Below are 23,787 nucleotides of genomic sequence, written 5' to 3' on the forward strand. Positions count from 1 at the left end.
CCCCTATCCGGCCTGCCAAAGGAACTTTCTGGCATGGGTTAATTTCCCTAGAAACACTCTTGAAAGCAAACTCTGTGCTACTGTTCATGTTTATGGAAAATGGCATAAGGAAATTGTCAAAAAATATTCTGACTGTTAGGATTGGAGAAGCTAGATGACAAATACAGACAAAAAAATTCTCTCCTACAAAATCAAGACTCTTTCCTGTTCTTTCTCTTCAAAATCATCATAGCCTAATTACAAACTAATATATGCATCTGCTCATATATACTTTATTACAAACTAAAATTTATCTTCCAATTGAATTCTGATTTTTTCCATCTGGTAGACAACACCTAAAATGAGTATATTATGTTGTTAACTGAAGCTGCTTTAGAATTAATGAACTACTTAATTGCCATTTAACTGGATGAAGAGTGGCCTATCTTTAATTGGTGAAGACATATTTATTGTGTTTTTCATGTAGTATTTTTAACTTGTGTGGTAGCAAATGTAAATCAATCAGCAAAGTCTAATTCTATTAAATGAAACTATTGGTTTAAGAGAGATTTTTTTAATCTTGTAATTTGTAAAGCAAACTATAAGGCAAAAGGACCAGATAAGTGAATCATTCACTATTGCAAATAAGCTCGAGGTGTAATATGGACATGAAGCTTGCTCCTTGAGTTTGTCTATTTCTTCCTCAGGGTTCTTTGGCACTGGGACAGCTGAGTAGTAGTGTAGCTATTGCATTTGGTGAGACAATACTGCATTTTTCTGAACATCATTGCCAGAGTCTGACTGAAAGCATGACAGATGTCATTTATACTTCTGTGGCAGATGTAATTTAGACTCTCAACTGACAATCATAAAAAGATGGAGATTTCTTTTTATGTTTTTTTTTATTGTAAAAATAGTGTACAGAGGGATTACAGTTAGTGAGTAAGGTAATGAGTACATTTCCTATTGAGCATTGTTACCTCCTCCTTTGTTTTTCCCCTACCGTACCTTCCCTCCCTATCTCCCCAACTCTCCCCTCCCTCCCCCAAGTTGTAAAGTTTGTTTTCAACATAATGTCTTGTATATCTCATTGTTACAATGGGTAAACCTATATTCTTATTTCAGCATTTTGTTATTTCCCTTCCCTTCCCTGAATTAGAAAAATGTATATACAAGATGTAGGGCACTGGCATCAAATACAGTGAAAAGAGGGGTTATACCATGGGGAAAGAACATACAAAAGAAACAAAAAAATCACATAGTACATTTTAAATACGTTAAAAACAATAGGAAGAAAGAAAGAAAACAAGTTTTGTCCCTATTTTGGGGTTCATTTCACTTAACATAACCTTATATGGTCATATGTACATAGCTTTTGACCTTTTCTGCTTGTCCTCGACTTATACTAGTGTTTGCACTAGGTCTGGCTTACTTTACTTAATAAAATTTTTTCCAAGTCTTTCCATTTCCTAACAAATGGGGAGAAGTTGTTCTTTCTGATGGAGGCCTGAAGAAATGCTCAACTTCTCTAAAAAAGAAATACAAATCAAAACAGCATTGAGATTCCACCCCACCCCAGTTAGAATGGCTATAATCAAGAACTCTAACAACAGATGCTGGAGGGATGTGGACAGGAGGGAACCTTACTGCATTGTTGGTGGGAGTGTAAACTTGTTGAACCACTTTGGAAATCAGTATGGAGGTTCCTCAAAAGACTCCACATAGAGCTCCCCTATGACCCAGCAATCCCACTTTTGGGCATTTACACAAACGATCACAAACAAGGTCATACGAAAGCTACTAGCACAACTATGTTGATTGCAGCCTTATTTACCATAGCTAAGATATGGAACCAACCCAGATGCCTCTCAGTAGATGAATGGATCAAGAAAATGTGATATATATATATATATATATATATATACATATATATATATATGTATATATAGAAACATTCAAAGGATAGAGATTTCTTAATGGAATTGTTTTTCAAAACCATCTATTAAACTCAGACTCTATACTATCAAGTTACCTGAGGTCCTATCTATGGAACTAAGTAAGATTTTTTTTTTAAAGCCTAGAAGGTTGACAGTGTGGAGTTTGTTGACGGTTACATTATTGATAAAACTTTTTTCTAAAATAGTATAAATATTTTTTTTCTAAAAAATAGAGCAAACTAATTTTGTTATTTACTTTCAGCTTTTTCTCTAAGTGGCATTTATCAATTTAGGTGTAGTTTTTCATTGCTAGAACAGACTGCTCATTTAATGTGGCTCTGCTCTTGTATGACTGCTTTTTATTCACTTTTCCTGATAGGTCTCTTCACATTTCAATTTACCTTGGCTTTAAATTTATCATTTGAAATATAATTGGTCCAAAAAATTCAAGTAAATGTAACAATACAAAATGAAAGACCTCCTTCCTATCCTTCATATTCCCCCTCCTCATTTCATACTCCACCCCTCTGCTAATCACTGTTACCAATGTTCTGGGGACATCCATGTTTCTTTCCATTTAGTTATTGTTCCTTAATTAAACATCTTAAGTAATGAGTGTCATGTAGAATGCCAGCACATTTGAATGTGTTAGGTACATTTACATGTTTTAAAACACAAACTAAGACACTCTATACAGATTCTATTTATTTAATTTTTAGTTTCATTGCTCTTCCATAGGGATACCAGGTACAAAGACCCAACTAATTTTCATTAAAGACTGAATATATATCATCAAGTGTACATGAATGTGAAGTAATATGTTTAATTGAGAGAATTATTTGAGTTGGTTTTTGTTTCCGTTTTTACAAGCCAGTATTGCAATGAAAGATTTGCCATTCAGAGCATCATCAGAATTACTTTCATGAGACTTCTAAAAGTAGGATTGCTGGATTAAAAAACAAGGACCCTTGTAATTTTTATGATTCAATAATTATCTTTTCCCAAATTACATCCATTTCTAAGTCCACCGAAAGTAGACACCAGTCCTGGTGGTAGAACTCAGGTCCTGAGCACTGTCCTTGAGCTTTTAGCTCAAGGGAGCTTTGCCACTTGAGCTGTAGTTCCACTTCTGGGTTTTTGGTGGATATCTGGAGATGAGACTCTCATAAACTTTTTTGTGTGGGCTGGCTTCAAACCATAATCCTCAGATATCAGCTTCCTGAGTAGCTACAATTAAAGACATATTTATTTATATATTATTTTAAGATATCTTTAAGTAGTTGTACAAAGGAGTTACCATTTGACAGAGCAGTTTGTGAAGATAATGTACCTGTCACTATCGTCCCTTTCAACTATCTGGCCCATCATACCTCTACCAACCCTTTTCCTCACTCTTCTTAATTTAGTAGGAAATACATTGAATTCTCAACTGCATTCTCTCCATATTTTCTTCCTTCATCTACCATTTTCCATTTGACCCTACCTCACACCTTTCAAGTACTGGTTTTCTGGTGGTTATTTTGCTGAGACTTTGACTTTACCTTTCTCAGAAATTATACTATTTAAATTTTCCTTTGAATCTACCATATTTCAGTTAATTCATTTGTATACAATTGCATACTGCCCAACATAGCTTCCATATAGAAGGAGAAACCTGTATCCTCAGTCTTTCTGAGCCTGCCTTATTTCATGTAACTTCTTTCTTTCTTTCTTTTCTTTCTTTCTTTCTTTCTTTCTTTCTTTCTTTCTTTCTTTCTTTCTTTCTTCCTTCCTTCCTTCCTTCCTTCCTTCCTTCCTTCTTCCTTCCTTCCTTCCTTCCTTCCTTCCTTCCTTCCTTCCTTTCTTCTCTTTCTTTCTTTCTTTCTTTCTTTCTTTCTCTTTCTTTCTTTCTTTCTTTCTTCCTTTCTTTCTTGCTTTCCTTGCTTGCTTTCTTTCCTTCCTTCCTTTCTTTCTTTCTTTTCTTTCTATTGTGAGAATACCATTCAGAGGAGTTACAATTACATGGGCAAGATAATGAGTACATTTCTTATCAAGCATTGTTGCCTCCTCTTTGTTTCCCCTTCCCATCCCTTCCCATACTTCCCCCACCCGACCCTCCCCCCCCCACCACCAGAGTTGTAAAGTTCGTTTTTCGACATAACGACTTGTCGACTTGTACATCTCATTGTTGCAATGGGTCCACCTGTATCCCTAGTTAAATGATTTGTTTTTGCCCTTCCCCTCACGTAACATATTTCTTTCTATGTCTTTTCCATTTCTTTGCAAATGGTGCGCTATAGCTCATTCTAAATATTCTCTTTAAAAATTCCCTAGATTTCTTTTATATATTATAAGACTTGGTTATTTTATTTAGTTGAGTATAAAAGTAATCATTGAAGGATTTTCTGGCTGCTCTTATTTGTTGTGTTGGATTCAAGATGGGGCACCTAACTCAAGTAAGCCCTATTCCCAGGGCAGGTTATAAGGTGCTGATCAGATGATCATTTTAATGAATATAATTATAGTTTGAGATAAGTATCACAAAGGGAAGATATGCATGCAATTTAAATTTTTTATTGTAAAGTTCAAATACATCATTATTTCCCACAGATGTTTTCTCATTTTTTTCTTCTGAATTGATTGGATTTCATGGTCTATAAAGTTTCAAACTTAAACATTGGCTATGATAAATCAGCAAATCTTTGTCTTAATTTCATCTTACTAAATCAATAGCACCTCACATTTCACTCCTCCATACATTCTTTGGTGAGGCTAGACCATGTACTGTTGAAGATTCCGTGTTGGAATTGCTCATTGTTTTATTTTTTGGTGTCAGTCATGGGGCCTGAATTCTGGTCCTGGGCTCTGTCCCTCAGCTCTTCAGCTCAAGGCTAGCATTCTACCACTTGAGTCACAGAGCCACTTCTGCCTTTTTCCCAACCCTGCTTATTATGTTTCTTAAAAAAAACATAAAACTGGGGCTGGGAAGGTGGCTCAGTGGTAGAGCACTTGACTTGCATGCCTGAGGCCCTGGGTTTGATTCCTCAGCACCACAAAAGCAAAAAGAAAAAAGCCAGAAGTGGCGCTGTGGCTCAAGTGGTAGAGTGCTAGCCTTGAGCTGAAGAGCTGAGAGATAGTGCCCAGGCCCAGAGTTCAGGCCCCACGACTGGACCCCCTTCCCCCCCAAAAAAAAACAAATACATAAAACTACAAAATTTTATTGAGACTGTGTTGAGTTGATTAATTAATTAGCTGGGAAATTACATCTTTATATTAGTAATGATACTATTTGATCCATCAATAATATTGTATTCTTTGTATTAATTGTTTATTTCTACTTTATATGTTATAAACAATATACATACATTTTTCTTTGGTGAATTAAAAATGAGGATTTCTAAAATCTGATTTTCTAATTCTAATTTCTATTGTTTTGGAAGGGGTGTTAATTCAGAAGTGGTAATAGGGAAAGCGTACAGTGTGAAGTCATTCATTTAGGGTCTATATTTCAGGATGTCTTGGTCAGGGCTTTGCTTTTTTTTTTTTTTTTTTTTTCCTTTCTGGATATCCACTCACAGGCTCATAAGAAATTCTTGAAATCTGATAACGATTTAATGCATCTGAGGTACTGCTACCCAGGAGATCAGATTTACCTACATAAGAAGATGTGGAGAAGTAGAAGAAGGCATCCAACAGCAATATACATCATTGTTTTAGGATGTTAACTTTTCAATGGAGAGTGTTACAGTAATCAAGAAAATCATGTAGAATTTAATTGGACTGAGAGATTAGCATTGCTTTTTGTTAAATAGCAAAGTGTTCATAATATCCTCTTTGAAATTTTACAATTGTTTGTGGCCTTCAAACCTGAAATAGAGATTTGGGTAGTCATTTAATTTCAGCATTATTATTTTTAAGGATTTATAAAAAAGGTTAGCTAGTTTTAGTCAACAATTTCAAAAATGGGACCACACATTTAAGCTTACAATGTCAGCATGAAGCATTTTAATTGTTAAGCTATTTGTCAGTTGCTCCCGGAGTCATAAATGCTACCTTCACAGTTATAAATGGGAGGAAAATAAATTAAATGGGATGACTTTATTGCCCTGCTGTTATGTAGAACAATATCTGAACACATTTATAGATAAATAATTTCTAACATTTATTTTTATTGAGCTACTTAACTAAAAAAAAAACTACATAAATTTTAGATCCAGTAACAAAACACAGCCACATGCTCTTGAATAATGTACATTTTAGAGTTTGCACAGTATGTTTTGAAAATTATGGTGCTGACATTTATTGAGAAGAATAAGTGTAGATAACATCTCCTACGTTTTCAAACTTTAATGACATTTCTGTGTTCTCATCAAAACAACTTCAAAGTAACAACTTAATTAAATGTCTTTGTTCTTAAGCCATGAATTAATACTTGTTGTATGGCTATGATCTCATGCATGCATGTTTCTTGGACTCATGGACATAACAAATTTCTTCTTAGGTGTTGACAGGAGTTTGGGAGTCACTAGTCCACAGAAGAGTTGTGACAGTCAACTTTACAGAGGAAAAATTTGCCTAAGCATAAACTGCACTTATTTTAAGTGTAGAAGTTAATGATGTTCAATCAATGTGAAATCTAAGTAACATGGTCACCCCTCTGAAAGACCCCTGTGCCCTGTGGTAGCCACATAACTTTAGCCTGTCCAACCCCTACTTTTTTACTGTGGATTAGTTTTGCCTACTAAAGAATTTAGTAAATTAGGTCTAGGTGTTTGTGTCTGACTTCGTTCATTTAGCATAAAGCTTTTGAGGATGATTCCATGATTTAACAGTCCATTATTTTTCAGTTCTGAGAAGGACCCAAATATACAGATAAACAATTTGTTTATGGACATTTGTTCCATCAACATCTTGGGGCAACTTTGAATGAAACTTGGAAGAACATTATGCACAAGTTTTCGTGTGCCATACATTTTCACTTTGATTTGTTATGCAGGAACAAATTGTTGAATTATGGAATAAGTGTGCATATAAACTAGTATAAAACTGCTAAATGGTTTTTAAAATTGTACCTTTTTATATCCCCAAAGCAGCCTATTTAAGAATTGGTATTTCAGTACATTAAACTTAGTGGCAGAGTCTTCGTGTTAGAGTTAAAAGACTTACTGCTCTACTGTATGTGACTGTAAGGGTGTGAGACTTAGTGTTATATAAGAGATTTACTGTATGAGACTTAGTGTTTATGAATGTGATTTCATGTTCAGTATAAGAGACTTGGTATTACACTGTATGAGACATTACACTGTACAAGACTGAGAGTCAACCGTAAATGATACTTAGTATTACAATACATGAGATTAAATGTTATTCCATATCCTCACTAATATGAAATGTTGTTAACCTTTTAAATTTTAAATTTTAAATTTTTTTAAATTTAATGACTTAAATGGGTGTGTAGTGTTGTCTCCATTGTGATTTCAATTTGTATCTTAATGAAAATATGCTTTTCATGAGCATATTGATCATTTGTATGTATCATTTTTGGAAGTGCCTCAGTGTTCTACTCATTTTTAGTGTTTATGCTTTTTATGATCAGTATTTGCACGTGTGTTCTTTTTTTTGCACATGTGTTCTAATTGTTCATTTTTACTGTTTTATTCCTTTGTATTTAAAGAGTACATTTTAAAATAAAGCATATAGTTGGCTATTACCAACTGAGATACCACCATTTATTTATTCATTGAGTAGTATTGCAAACCTACAGTATAAGTAGATCAACCGTTTCCTTCTTGTTTATTTTCTACATGTCTTATTTATTCCTTTTGGGAGGGTGTGTGTGAGGGGGGCGGGGGGTTATGGGCTCTGTCCTTGAGCAATTTTGCTCAAGGCTAGAGCTCTACCACTTTGAACCATAGCTCCATTTAGTTTTCTGGTTGGTAATTGGAGATAAGAGTCTCATGGACTTTTTTACATGGACTGGCTTTGAAACACAATCCCCAGATCTTAGCCTTGAGAGTAGCTAGGATTATAGACATGTGCCTGGCTTCATATATTCTTTTTTCATTTTTTACATCTTTCCTCTGACCTGACCTCTGTTATATTCATTGGTTTAATTTGTTTTATTTTAACTTTAACTATTTTCTTATTAATTACATTTTATTTTCAGGTTTTAGTAGTTTCTGCGTAGGACAAAATATTTTTTTGGGGAAGGTCCAGTTGTGGGGCCTGAACTCTGGGCCTGGGCGCTGTCCCTCAGCTCTTCAGCTCAAGGTTAGCGCTCTACCACTTGAGCCACAGCGCCACTTCCGGCTTTTGTCTTATGTGGTGCTGAGGAATCGAACCCAGGGCCTCAAGCATGCAAGGCAAGTGCTCTACCACTGAGCCACCTTCCTAGCCAGGGCAAAATATTTTACTTAACTGCTTCCATTCTTCTTTCATATATCATCTTCAGCTATGTTAAGACTCTTAAATCTGTGTTCTATCATGCTAGCTTTGTGCTGTTGTTGCCTTGCTTTTATTTCCATGGCTATTATAAATTCAAAATATTTAATGATTATTTGTGTTTAAAACATGTGAATTATTGTATTGAAATGTTTTAAAAATGAGAAAATGCCTTTAGGATATTGTCTTTTGTCTTAGCATATATTAATTATTCAAGACCAGATTTCATTATGACAGGCTCATACACAGATATAATGTACTTTGATGACAACTGTCATTTCATGCTACCACAAAAGAATACCACACCATTTAGAAGGCTACGAAGTTCAAAATCAAGACATCAGTAGGCTCACTCTAGCAAGGGTTGCTCTCAAAAAATTCCAAGATGGTGCCTTGATGCTGTGTTCAGACCTTCTATCCTCATATCATGACAGGCTGAACATCAAGAAGGATGGTAGCCACATGAGGCCTCTTTGATGAGGGTCAGAATCACATCTGTGAGAGAGAAGACCTCATAGTCTAGGCGCCTTTTAAAGGCCTAGCCTTTGTACACTATCTCATTGACAACACTTGAGCTTGGAGGTGACACATTCCAACTATCCAATATAGACTTACATGTTTATTACTTCTAGCACTCTTCACTCCTGTAGTCCCAAGTTCTATCTAGTATTTTCTTGACAATGAAAAATTGCCCTCAATATATTTTGTGGAACTGCTCTGCTGAAAGTGAATCCTTCAACCCTTTGTTAATTAAACAACTCTTCATTTTACCTTTATTCTTAAAATATGTATTTTTCTAGATATGGAATTTGAAATGGACAATTTTTTGAATGCAGTGCTCTGCGGTCTCTTAGATTTAACCAGGAGTAAAATATAGAGAGAAGAAATTACTTAGGATTTAGTCTGTATTTATAGAACTCTAACCACTTATTAGTTCATTTTTATGTATCCCAACACAGAATGTGTCATAAAGGGCTTTCAAAAACCCTTCATGAATATAAAATACAAACATAATCTGGGAAGTTGAGTTTCTAGGATTAGAGTTCTACAGCCCAGGCTCTTTGGTATTGCTTAAATTATATAGTCTTTATTGGATATATCTTGCAGTCTCAGTTTCCTTACTTATAATATGAGAATAATGGTATTAATCAGTAGTAAGTGCTGAGAACAATGTCTCAGTTTAAGTGTTTCATCAGTATTCACTGTGATGGAAGATTAGAGATAGTACTTATTGTACCAAGAGACTAATAGTTATAGTTAATTGCTTTTAAAATTTGATATGTTTTTCTGTTCCTAGAAGCTGTCAATCAATATAGCTAGGAAGAGTTCAATACCATCACAATATTTGATAATTTATCTATGTGTCTCTGTTGTATAGTTTGTATAGTTGTATACACAGTGGTTGACCAATTATTTAGTAACATATTACATTAAAGTTATGTTATGTTAACTGGGAAGAAAAATAATCTAGGATAGGTAATAGTCTCATTGCCTTCCTTATTTTGTATGTGGGAAGAAAGGAATGTCTTTGTTATCTGTCGGGAAAGTGCCAAGATTCTAGATAGAAGCCTTCAAATTATTGGAATAGCTTTATTCTTAAGAATTTAAAGCACTTAAAATACAAATCAGCTTTTGAGACTCAAAAGAACCTTGCAATGCCAAAACAATTCTTGTAAAAGTTAAACTCAGAACTGCATATAATCATCTAAATTTAGTTTAAGTACAAAAATAAGCTGTATGATATCCAAAATGCTCATTAGAAGATGAATTCATGAAAAAAATAACTTCTCCCCCAAATAATAAACTTCTCTAAAAATAATAGAAGAAAAGATCATGAAGTAAATTTTTTAAACTTTAGTCTTATATTTCACCATTTATTATTATTACTCAAATATAGGCTAAATATCTACTTTGAAAAGTAAGATATTAATTCAAGGCCTGGTTCAAGCTTTGAGGAAAAGTCAAACAAAAGCTCAAGATCCTGAACTCTTATCCTAGTATACACACACACACAGAGACACACACATACCTTACAACATTAGAAATAAACATAAAATAATAGAAACTAAGCATAATAGAGTAATAGAAATTAAGCATAAACATATTCATACAGACAGCATCTTCACTATCAACTAGCCTCCACTGTTTTCAATTTTTGTTGGGAAACTTCTGATGTAGAGAAAAGGCACACTTTTTTCTGAATACTTTCTTAATAATAATAGAAGAGCTCCCTGGTTGTGAATGAATTCATGTCTCTGTGCTTCAAGACTATGCTATTATTCATTTTCATGGTTCATTTGGTATGTCAAATAAAGTAAAACAGTTGTAGATGGTAGGTTCTGTTGAAAATACAGAGAACAAGAAAAAAAGAAGCTATATATTCTAGGGAATATATAGGTTCTTTGGTCGTGGGATAAACAGGACTAAAGTATATGCTAAGGTCAGTCAACTCAAGCTGGATGCAATATATATATGTACATATAGGTACACATATACATATGTACATATACATATATGAGTATACATATACATACACAGGAGACCACATTCCATCTGTCATTATTTGATATTTCTATTATACTCTGTACTCCATGTTTTTCTTCCTTTCAAGTAAATGATTATCCTTTATAATATAATAAACGAGGCACATCTTTCTCACTAAGCTGAAAGTATTAGTAAGCCAAATGTTCTTTGATTGTATTTGTAGTAAGAAATATGAGCTATGACAATAACTAATATGGTGCTCTACACATGGCCAAGGTACTGTATCCATTTGAGGAAGGGAAATTAGTGTGTCTTGACAACTCAATTATCATTCTCCAAAGCCGGGTGCCGGTGGCTCACGCCTGTAAACCTAGCTATTCAGGAGGCTGAGATCTGAGGATCGCGGTTCAAAGCCAGCCCGGGCAGGTAAGACCGTGAGACTCCTATCTCCAATAAGCCACCAGAAAACTGGAAGTGGCACTGTAGCTCAAGTGGTAGAGTGCTAGCCTTGAGCTGAAGAGCAGAGGGACAGCGCCCAATTCCAGAGTTCAAGCCCCACAACCGACCAAAAAAAAAAAAAAAAAATATATATATATCATTCTCAAAGGGAATTGTTTGAGGAGTGAAGAAAGAGGCACAAAGTTAAATCTTAGAAGAATTGTGTTATATGTGTTAATTTGATACACGGCTCATCCAATTATACGTATTATGATGGCTTTTTGAAAATGAAGAACATTATTATTTTCTTTGCATTTTAATAACTGAGTTGTTTTATTTTGTCATTGGCCTTACCAGTGAGGGTAGACTTTTCAGAGAGTAACTACTGAGCAGGAGGTCATTAGAACAGTCCAATGCTTCTCAAGCTATTGAAGCATAATGAGCTTTCATTATGAGGTTTACCTTTCAAAATATTTTGACAGAACAAGGTGAATTTTAGGAACATGAAGATGTTCCCTTTTGTTTACAAAAGCATCTTAAATACAGAAAAAATAATTAATGTTCTAAAATTGAGCCTGCTGTTTTGTTCTGTGCCAGAAGGCTGTCATCTTAAAATTCATCGGGATCTCTGGGAAGGCTGTAGCTCTTAAAATTCTGTTTATTCCAATGACTTAATCATAGCCTTGAAATTTTGGAGAATTAATATCTCCATATTTATTCCACAGATGCCTCATCCATCTACGTTAGCCTTGTGAACTGGTCACTACTAAATATTCATGAGAGCTTTAAATTGTAACAATGTCCATAAAGTAATTTTCATAAAATCAATCTAAGTACATTTTGATCAGATGTTTGGATTCAACTGGAGCTTTTTTATTTTAATTTAAAGAGTTTTATATTACCTAGAAATTGCTGTGATAAACTTGAACCTTCAGCTTACTCCGGTATGAAAACAAGTCTATTAGAATGTGATGAATGGAGGGTCAGTGCTTGTTATACTCTATCTCTTTCACACATGATAGTTCAAATAGGAGAACAACTTAGCCAGTGTCTTCATAGCTGTGTTCCTTGTGTTTTCTATTCTCAGTATTGCCCTCCACATGCCAGCCAGGCCCACTGTAGCACCCACACACATCAACAGTGAATATTTTCTTGCTGAAATACACTCCTCTTTTGTGCCATGTTCTTCAGAATGGCTCTTTATTTTTACTTTTTAAACTTTTGGGTAGAGCAAATGACAGTGGAAAAATGGAGTAATATTTTGTTCTATGAACCTTAGAATGCACGTCTTCATGTCATATACCTAAGTGCAAACTACATATTAACAACATAGAGAGAAGAAAGTTGGGTTCTATTCCAGGATAGGGGTTTATGCTACAAGGACAAGACTTAGCAATGGGTTGAGATGAACACCTTACAATTTTTTCATTTCATTTATTCTACTTTCCTTATCTCAAATCCTCATAGGTTTGTAACATTTAAAAGCATTTCAAAAATTTCTTTGCAATACATCAGTTGTCTTAAGCTTTTGCAATTCCAAAAAGAAAAATATGCTCACTCCAGGAAAACACATGAAAAAAGGAAACATTTCCATTTTCAGCATCTATTTTCTCTGCAAAGAGTATAACAGTTGCATAAACGCCTTGAAAACGGAGATAATAATTTACTAAACATCAATGGACACTCCATCCTTTAAATTAGAAAACTTAATCTAAGGCCTTTTGAATGCATAGGAATACATCCAGTGGGAAAATTCATTATTATGAGATAAGTTATACCACTATTCTTTTAACCAGATTGGAGTTTAAACCCAAGGCCTCCTGTATGCTGGACAGGCACTCTACTGCTGAGTTAGAACTCCAACATTATTTTTTGCTGGTTATGTTTTAGGGTAGGATCTCACTTTCTATCAATGCATACATCCATATTGAGATCTGCCTTCCTTGTTGGGATCATATGGTGTTCAGCTTTCCTCATTTGAGACTTTCTCATGGACTCTTCTGTCTGTGCTGTCCTAGAACCATTTTCAGCTTCCTAAATGGTTAAGATTACAGACATGAGTTCATGGTTACCCAGCTTCTACCAACATACCCCATCAGCACTATCCAAAGAGCCACCTCTGAAGAAAACACCCCTCATAGTTAATGAAAAGGCAAGAAGACACTGGTAGACATTCCACCATCGATGGGCCTCAGCCCTCTCTTTCAACATATAATATGGTGTTCTTCCAGAATGCCTGTCAGTATTCAAGCTGTAGCAGCTGCCCTTTTCCTTCTCTTAAACTGAGAGCAGACCTAATATCTACTGTGGTAACCACGTTTCCTTTTTGCATTCCAGTGTTAGCCAGTGAAGGAGACACTAAAGATATAGCAACATGATGACGAAAGGAAAGCTAAAAGATCTTTTCAGATTCAGTGAGATTTTATGTTTGATGGATTTAAAATCACCAATGGGTACAATTTTTTGCTTTAGAATTCATGAAAATATAAATATCATTGCAAACCAAAGATGATCTATTATCCAGACTCTGTTTGTTTCCAGTTTGTAACAGAAGGAAATTTACAGAACTAGTTTCATATACATGGAGATATTAAAATTGAGCTCTCAGCATAATTTTTTCCTTTATTTAATTTTACTACCTTGGAAACATTTTGTGTCTCAAATATTACATTTCTTTTCTTTGTTGAGGGCTTCAGAGTACAGAATTAAGGCTGGGAGCCTTTGGAACTTGTCTAACTTCACTTAAATTTGCAAGGAAAAGTAGTCCCCACTTAGCACCTTAGGATCTTTAGGGGGTTTGAGATCATTATGGAACTGAATATCTAACTTACTAGGGAATCCCAGAGACTACTTCAAAGGCTATTTTAGTATTAACATTTGGGAGAGATGCAAATTAATTTGTGTGGAATATTATCTGATCTCAGAGTACAGAAGAAGTATGGAGCATACACAACATTTGGATATCATAATGTACTATTTTATGAACAATTCAATTTTTGGCAAGATTTATGTCAGATTTTCACATGTTTGCTCTCATGTCATATTCAGTTAATGCTCGGAGATATTACATATTAGTATTACATTATATAATGTTACTGTATTACATGATATTAAGTGAATAATATTTGAAATGTCTCTTGGGCTCTTCAAGATTTCTGTTCAGTTATTGTACAAACTAGATCTATAACCATTTCCTTAAGAATGTATTCCAATGCTCAAAATCTGTTCTATTCATTTCTCCTGCATTAATGCCCATGAGAAATCAACAAGTAGGAAAGAATAAGTAACCTGGGAAAATTTCCTGTACCATCTGTTTAAGGTCAGAGTATTTGTATTGTCATTTTATTGGCTATTTTGGGCAATACAGAACTTTAATAAATAGATGCAATAATTTCCCTCTAAAAACAAAGGTAAAAAATCTGGTACAGTAAACCAGATGATAGATCATGGATGGACCTTGGATATTTTCTATAATTAAAAAGTAATAAACAAAGCCAGGCACCAGTGGCTGTAATCCTAGCTACTCAGGAGGCTGAGATCTGAGGATCATGGTTCAAAGCCAGCCAGGGCAGGAAAGTCTGTGAGACCCTTATCTCCAATAAACCACTAGAAAACCATAAGTGGCACTGTGGCTCAAGCGATAGAGTGCTCGCCTTGAGCTGAAGAGCACAGGGACAGCACCCAAGCCCAGAGTTCAAGCCCCACGACTGACAAAAAAAAAAAAATCTATATATATCTATATCATTCTTCTGTTTCATATAAAACTAATTTTCCAACTCATCATGCAAACTTCCCATGTAAACAATATTAAATCTTAATTTCTCAGTTTTCCTAAGTTTTCCTTGATGCATTAGATATTACAGGCTATGGAATATTAAATCTTAATTTCTTAGTTTTCCTTGATGCAGTAGATATTACAGGCTATGGAATATTATTATCTCCTCCTCTTTCTATTGTTTCAGCATCTGCTTTGAAATAGGAACTCTCTATGCATCTCAGGCTAGCCTTGAACTCTTGGTTCTTCTACCTAAGTAGAGTGCTGGGTATAATATAGGCATACCACCAGGTCTAGCTAATCCTTTTTAAATTTATTTTTCACTGACAACAATGATCTTTGATTTTTTTTTTTGGTAGTGTGGGACATGGAATTTTTTGGAGACTTTGATTTCCAGTACTCTGTCTATGGAAGTTACCAAAAAATGACTCATAGTCACAGACAGATGAGAATGTGGTGAGTGAAAGGAAGTTTATTAGAAAAGAAATATGAGAGGGAAAAAGATCATACCACATAGCTATGTCACAGGAAGAGTATACTTCAAATTATCATTAGTGTCTTCAGGGTACATATCTGATCATTAAGTTTAAGTAGAAGAATAAGTATGTGTTGAAATCGAAGGTGTGCATAGCCTAAGACTCTTGGTTGTGTATGGCTTGCTGGTCATTATCTCAGTTCTGGTTCTCCTGGGTTCTAGAGAAGTCGTTCCTGTCATCATTGAAGGAGAGTAATCTGTTTCCCATGAAATGATTTTCATGATTCTCCTGCTTTTTGGTTCATTTATGGTATTTGTTACAAATACACTTTCTTTTTGTTTTCCTTTTATATTTCTAAAATTTTATTGTAAAGGTGATGTACAGAGAAGTTACAGTCAGGCAATGAGTACATTTATAATAATTTGAGTGTGCCTATAAATCTACAAGCAAACCCAATGGATAGCAAAAGACAAATAAGTACACTTGGGCACGATTAATTAAACAGTCTAAACTTTTACAGAGTGAGAACAAAGGAAGATGCTCTTAGGAGAGGATTGCTAGGGCTCAAACATATGTGTAGATGATCATATAAAATATGCTTATCGAAATCAACTCCAAGAAATGGAAACTGTCTGTGGTTCTTTTTGTTGTCATTGTTGCTCTTTCATTTTTTTCTTTAGTTTATTCCCTTCTATCACTGTTTTTGATTTCTGTACCCTTTGTCTTGTATATAAGTTTATCTGATTTGGGGAGTGGAAGGGGAAGCACAGAAACAGTTAAGATAAAGGGTGAACGAGTTCAGCAGTGAAACCCACTAGACGCTATGTTGGAAATGAACTCTACAACTTGGGGTGGAGGAGAGAATTCGGGAGGGGAAAACCTGGGAGAGAATGAGGGAGAGGGTGACAAATACACTTCCAATGGATTAAAAACATGCTCTCTCTCAAGAGTGGTTAGAACAGTTTTACCTTTGGAAGTTTAAGTACCTGTGAATGATTCCTGTCCCTAGGTGCAGTCTACAAGGTGGAGGTTTCTTGTGAGTCAGAAGTTACAGTATTGTCCCTGACACCTTGTGATCTCTTCCTCCACGGTAAATTCCCTTTCAAGTTCTCCATTGCTCATGGCCACCTGCTAACATTAGTTTAAAAAAAAGCTGTAAAACCTCTCTTCTACCTTATCTGTTATTAGGGCTAGAGAAGTAGGGACGTGGAGAGTTGCAGGAAGTGCCCCCCGCCCCCAGGCTTCTTTATCAAGCCTCTTGATCGGTAGCTTTATAAAAGATTACTGAAGCTTGTTACAGCCCCAGAGCTCTGACTTATGGTCTCTGATTTAACCACTTAAGATTGTAGATAGACTCAGATGATTACTTTTCCACCATTATGTTAGTTTTATAGGTTATTTTCTCCCCAAGGATGCCCTTGATATGATGAAAAATGAGAGAACTAAAATATAAAATCAGCACTAAGTTCAGGATTTCAGAGACCCTGATCCTGTGGTTTCTTTTGTAGTACTTAGTTTCTTTTGTAGCCCCTTGCAACTACCTTTTGAATTTGTACATAGAGAAGGGAGACAAATTTCAAAAACCTTTACAGCAGACATTAAATGGGATAATGTTGATCTATTTCCAAAACTGATGGAATTGGGCAAGAAGAATAGTTTATGTCTTTTGGTCCACCCTGGCACTATCTTCTACATCAGGACTAAGAAAGTCATCTTTCTAAAGTACTAAGCCCCTCATTAAGCTTCTGTTTTTGTATAGCATGGATGGGATTTATTATCCCAAACTCTTCATGTTCTATTAACAACTCACAGAAAACAGATAGGAAGTAGCCTGTGGGTAAAGGTAAAGTAGGTACTAGGGAATTTTGGTCATTTTTGCTTGCATTGGTCTTCTTTATATGGTCAGATTATAAGAGAGAAAGAATACCACACAGAATTCCAACAATAGGCTGGTTGACAGCCTGGGGTTGTGAGCACCCATGTCAACCTGCTGTGCTTCCTTAAAGGGGAGAAGGGAAGATAGAGAATGTATCTGTGCTAATTCAAAGATAGAAGGGGATATAAGTAGATTCTAAATGGTAATGAGAGAAACAACAAAGGAAAACAACAACAAGCAAAACTGCTGAAGAAGCAAAGCAAATGAGAGCACCACAGCATGATTAATGTGTGTAGTCTTCATCCCAATGTTTATTTCCCTCTTATTTTTCCTATACTCTGTGTATGGTCACTGGGATGGATTGTAAAAAATAGCATTAATGTACTTCTTTAGCATTGTGATGTGCTCTCTACACTTATCATTTGTACTCATTTATCTGTCAAATATCTCTTTCTAAGTCAAGTTTTCTGTGTGGTTGTTGGTCTTTTTCTGTTTGCTTTACAGAAACTCATTTTTATCTTTGAGTTAAACAAGGGGTTCAAACTCAGAGCTTCATGTTTGCTAGGCAGGTTCTCTACAACTTGACCTTTGCCCTTAGCACTTTATGCTTTAGTTATTTGTCAGATTGAATCCCTCTTACTTTTTTCTTGAACTAGCCTCAAACCATGATCTTTTTGAATTCTATCTGCCATGTATTTGGGATTACATATGTGAGACACGATGAGGAAAAATCTAGTATATACATATTATAATTTTTGTGCATAGTTAAAAACCATGTCTTTTGGTTTGTGTTAGGTATTTGAATTCAGTATATTTAAATTGGTCAGTGGTTTCCTTTTCCTTTATAGAATTTTATTTTCATATCATGCATCAAAGGATTTCTTCACTCTGTACAAGCAGAGTATTATTTTATATATCAGCCTTTCTATTTGGGAAGCAAATAAAATAAATAAAACTTTAGGAAGGTGATTTTATCTTTCAAAATTTAAAATAAATATGAATTAATTTTTATTCCAAAAACGTTTTGCCAGCCACTCTTCTAGGGTCTTTGGTTATAATTGTGGTGAAAGTGTGCCTGCTCAAATTTATAATGTAATAGGGATAAGAAAAGACATTACAAGTTTTAACAACCCAAGGTTTTCATATTATATTCTGAGGCAACACTATTCTAGGGAAAGGATTTTGAGCAGGGATGATTGGATCAAGAATTCCGTGCTACTGGAATAGGTTTACACTTGTGATGGTTTGATGAGTCGATGGCACTGAGAGAGTGACGTTCTGGGAAAAGCTTGAAGGAGAGAAGGAAAATACTATGGAAGAGTCTCCAATAAATCTCCAACAAGTGCCCTGGCTAGGGTGACCCTCCTGAGACAGTAGCGTGACTGGCAATCAGGGAAGTTGGCAGGGCCAGGTGAAGTAAGCAAGAGGATGAGTGCTAGATGGTGCTGGCAGAGTAAAGGCATCAGCTCACACGAAGTGCTGCGGCCTTATCAGAAAGACTTGGATTTCTATTTTGAATGAAGCAAGGATGTTTAGACTGCTATGACCAGAGAGCAGAGAGCAAATATACATACACACAATATATATATATATATACACACATATATATATGCACACACACTATATAAACACACAATATATACACATACTATATAATATGTTATTATTAATAATAATATATAATATTAATAATGTCATATTAGACTATATAATAATATAATATATAAAATAATATTATATAATGTATAATATAATACATTGTATATACTATATAATAATACTATATAATATTAACAATTAATATATAATATTATATAGAATATATAGAATATAGAATATATTATATATATATATAGTGTGTGTGTGTGTGTGTGAGAGTGTGTGTATGTGTGTGTGTGTGTGTGTGTGTGTGTTGGTCTTGAGACTTGAACTCAGGGCCTGGACACTGTCCCTGAGCTTCTTTGCTCAAGGTTTGCACCCTACTATTTGAGACAAAGCTCTGCTTCTGACTTTTTGGAGGTAAGAGTCACATGGGCATTCCTGCCTGGGCTGGCTTTGAACCATGATCCTCAGATCTCAACCTCCTGAGTCACTAGGATTACAGGGGTGAACCATCAGCACCTGGCCTAGATTACATTTTGAAAGGACTACTAGTAGCTATTCTGGGAGGTAGGGACTAAGAGGAAAGGAATTAAGTTGCTGAACAGAAGTAAAATAAGATCTCAGGTATTTAAACAAGTATAAGTAGACCTAGTGCTGTTTTCCCATTGATAAGCACTAAAACACATGAAGATACACACATAGCAAAAATTCTGGGAAAACACAAATGAGTTGTTCTGTTTGTTACAAATCATCTTTTTTGTCATGAATTTTTTGGCATAGAAGACACTTGTCTTGAAATTGATGTTTTTATGTAATAGACAATTTGAAATGATACTGGGATAAAATATGCAGTTATGTATTTCCCACTTTTTTGCAATGATATATGCCTCTGGTATTACTCATACATGAGGCATTAAATCTTGTAGAATGAATGTTAGCAGTTTGCTTCCATTATGATTATTTTATCTCACACACAAAGACATACCATTCTTAGACAAAAAGAAACCAACAAGAAAACTGCAAGCTATATCAAATTCAATTAAGGAAAGAAACAAAAATATAGCCATTCTCATTTTATTTATTTATAATGATCATAATGATATGCAACATTTATCCTAAATTACAACATGACATGTATTATGTTATTTATTTGAATCATCTCATTTAATTTTCACAATCACGCTAAGATATAACTATAATAGCTATTACCACCACTGTGATAATGCAAGTGATATGAACTATTAAATTGATGTTTTTGACTTCCACATATTAATACCTAAGTACTGACAACATGACTTTAACATGAGAATTTTTTTATTGTGAAAATACTGTACAGAGGGGTTACAATTACATGGGCAAGATAATGAGTACATTTCTTATCAAGCATTGTAGCCTCCTCCTTTGTTTCCCCTTCCCATCCCTGTGACCCCTCCCCGCTCCCCCACCCAATCCTCCTTCCCCCTTACCCCCCCCCCCACCAAAGTTGTAAAGTTTGTTTTCAACATAAGGACTTGTACATCTCATTGTTGCAATGGGTCCACCTGTATCCCTATTTAAACGATTTGTTTTTTCCCTTCCCCTCCACAAATTATACCAACATCAAATGCACTGAAAGCAGGGGTTATGCCATGGGGGAGGGACATACAAAGCAACAAAGAAATCATCTTATAAATGTGTTAGAAACAATCTCATGAAAGAAAAAAAAAACATTTGAATACATATCTTAGGGTTCATTTCCCTAACATCAACTTATCTGACCTTTTCTGCTTGACTCAGATATATACTAGTTATTGCAAATAAGGGAAACCATGGGACCTATAACATGAGAAATTGTATATAGCTCAGTTAATACTTTAACAGTTTCTCCCACCTTTCAATTGTATATTGGAAAGGAATATTAAACATATAATAACAATTGATTTTAAATGCTTCTTGTTTTTTTTTTTTTAATTTAATTTTATTTTATTTGAGAACATACTGTACAGAGGGGTTACAATTACATGGTCAGGATAATGCATACATTTCTTACCAAGCATTGCAGCCTCCTCCTTTGTTTACCCTTCACCTCCCTTCCCAGCCTCCCCCCTCCCCCCCACCCAATCATACCCCCCCTCCCCCCCCCCTCCGACATTGTAAAGCTGGTTTTGACATGACATTTTGTACTTCTCATTGTTGCAACAGGTCCACCTGAATCCTTAAACGACTTGTTTGTCCCCATCTCCTCCACATGTTATACTGACATCAAATATAGTGAAAGCAGGGGTTACACTGTGGGGGAGGGACATACAAAGCAACCAAGAAATAATCTTATAAATGCGTTATAAATGCTTCTTGTTTTTATCTATTTAATGAATATTAATTTTTCCTATCAATTTACCCATAAATTAAAAATAAATTTATTTGCTTTTTCTTTTTTAGTTTATTCCCTGTTCCTGACTGTGACCATTTCCAAAAGATACTCTCTCTATTCTTTTGAGATGTGTGACTGTAGCTAGGTTCTCCATAATATCTACTTATTAAGCTTGTGTCCATGTTGTAATACTACTGTGTTGTTTTTGCTGTCATTCTGTATGATGCATTACCCTTACTTCCCACCATGTCTATACTGTCTGTACTTTATTTTCTCTCTTTTTATTGTAAAAATGCTGTACAGGGGGGTTACAGTTACATGAGCAAGGTGATGAGTACATTTCCTTTTAAAAACTTTTTTTATTGTGAAAATAGAGGTTACAATTACATAAAATAGGGTTACAATTACATGGGCAAGATAATGAGTACATTTCTTATCAAGCATTGTTGCCTCCTCCTTTGTTTTCCCTCTATCATCCCTTCTGGAACCTCTACAATCACCCCCCCACCCCCACTGAAGTTGTAAAGTTCATTTTTCAACGTAGTGTTTTGTACATCTCATTGTTACAATGGGTCAATCTTGACATCTAAACATGAGAGGAAAAAATGAAGGTTCACTCATTCTGCTTTCTTTTCCTGCAATTAGTCAGTCTTCAGATTTTTAGTCATTGTTGTATATGCCTTCATAGGTCACTGTTTTCTAGCCCATGATACTAGCTGGACTTATTAGATGATTTCTTGGAAGCTTCTCATTGATTTTCCTGCTACCATAATATCTCTTTTTTTTTAATATGTCACACTCATTACAAAATAATAAAGAGTAATACTTCACATATCAACTCCCACTCTAAACACATCACTAATAAATTGAAATTTGGGCTGAAAGACAACCATTGTAAACAGGGCCTCACAGAGCATTTTCCAGTGTAGAAAGCCTCTTGCCCACATTTGACATAAAAAAATAGAACTTTTATGTAGAAAGTGTCTTAGAATTTGAAAATAATATATATATATATATATATATATATTTACCTAGAACCCCATGTAAAATTTGCTTTAAATCTGCTATTCATTCAAGAAAGAAAGTTTCCTAGGAATATCTGTAGCCCAGTATGTGTGTCTGTCAGTTTGATGGAGAGTAAACTGATGCCTAGGACATCTCAGAAATCAAAGTGACAGAGTCTGTTCTTATCAGCTCAAACTGAGGGAACTTATTTAACCAAGGCAGAGTAAATGGCCAGTGTGTGTGTGTGTGTGTGTGTGTGTGTGTATGTGTGTGTGTGTGTGTGTGTGTGTGAAACAGAAAGGTCATTATAAGTGCTGTCCAAGGCAGTCTGAAGCAGTAGTAGGCAAGCTATGGCCTCCAGGCCAAATCATATTGCTTCTTTTGTCAATATGGGAGCATAGCCATTCTCATTCATCTATGTATTATGTATGGCTGCTTTGGGTTATGGAAGTAGAATAGAGGAGTAGTTGCTTCGGAGTTCATATGGATCATAGAGCCTAAAATATTTATTGTTTGGCCTTTTGCAGAAAAAAAGATGTTTGAACTGTGGTTTAGAGAGGTAAACAGATTTTAGTAGCAAAAGGCTATAATTATAGATTCCTCAGGGAAGGGAAAGGAGAAAATAAATATCTAGAATAGGAAGGCAGTCACCATGGTTATGAAAGGTCTAGCAGAGGGATGCCTTAGACAGAAATTTCTAAACTCCAATTATTGTGGGAAGAATCAGCCTCACTTTACTGTGGTTGCAAAACCAGCTTATTGTAGTATCAGTCACGTAAATACTGACTACCCACCTTTTTTTCTTCCTTTCCGTTCACCATTCCAAGAGGGCTAAGAAGTGGGTGATCCATGAGAGGCGGAAGATAAATAACACTAAAAGGCAAAGAAATGTAAGGTCATCTAATGGTATCTGTTTGACTTTTGCCAAGTTTGTCAGATTCCAAAGCTTTTTTTTTTAAATCATTCCATAGGTTTCATCATTCTAATCATACACCATGGAGTATTTATAATCTAAGAGCAAGCAGAGAAGGAATAAGATAAATTCACATTTTCATCAAGACCAAGGGGAAGCCCGGGCACAGCTGCAGAGGGTTGGTGGTTAAATATTTGGGAACAATGTAAGTCCAGGGCTCAAACATCTATAGCTTGAAATTCCCATAGTAGCATTAGTATTTATGGTACAGAAATTGGTATTTTTACATCAAGAGAGTCAGCTTACCAGTACAATACTGTACCATAACAACCTCCATTGAGTGCATTCAAAGTAAGGATAAGTAGGCTTTCTAATACAGTCTCTGAGTCATTCATGTCTGGTTTAATGATTATGCTTGACTCTTTTCCCCTTGATTATAAAATATTGTGTTCTTACGTTACCTTATTCACTATATGGCTGATTTTAGCTAAGTATACAGTTTAGCTGATTTTGAAGAAATATCTTTCTGCTT

The 23,787-nt window shown here is 35.1% G+C and overlaps 1 protein-coding gene across 1 annotated transcript in view; it reads left to right on the top strand.

Moving 5' to 3' along the window:
• Gpm6a (glycoprotein M6A) overlaps positions 1–23,787 on the top strand; it is a 239,798-nt gene that overhangs the window by 42,349 nt on the left and 173,662 nt on the right. The gene's annotated exons all lie outside the window — the stretch shown is intronic.

This window comes from Dipodomys spectabilis, unplaced genomic scaffold (genome assembly GCF_019054845.1).
Source record: "Dipodomys spectabilis isolate Male_0828 unplaced genomic scaffold, ASM1905484v1 ptg000009l, whole genome shotgun sequence".
In the NCBI taxonomy this organism is placed as follows: domain Eukaryota; kingdom Metazoa; phylum Chordata; class Mammalia; order Rodentia; family Heteromyidae; genus Dipodomys; species Dipodomys spectabilis.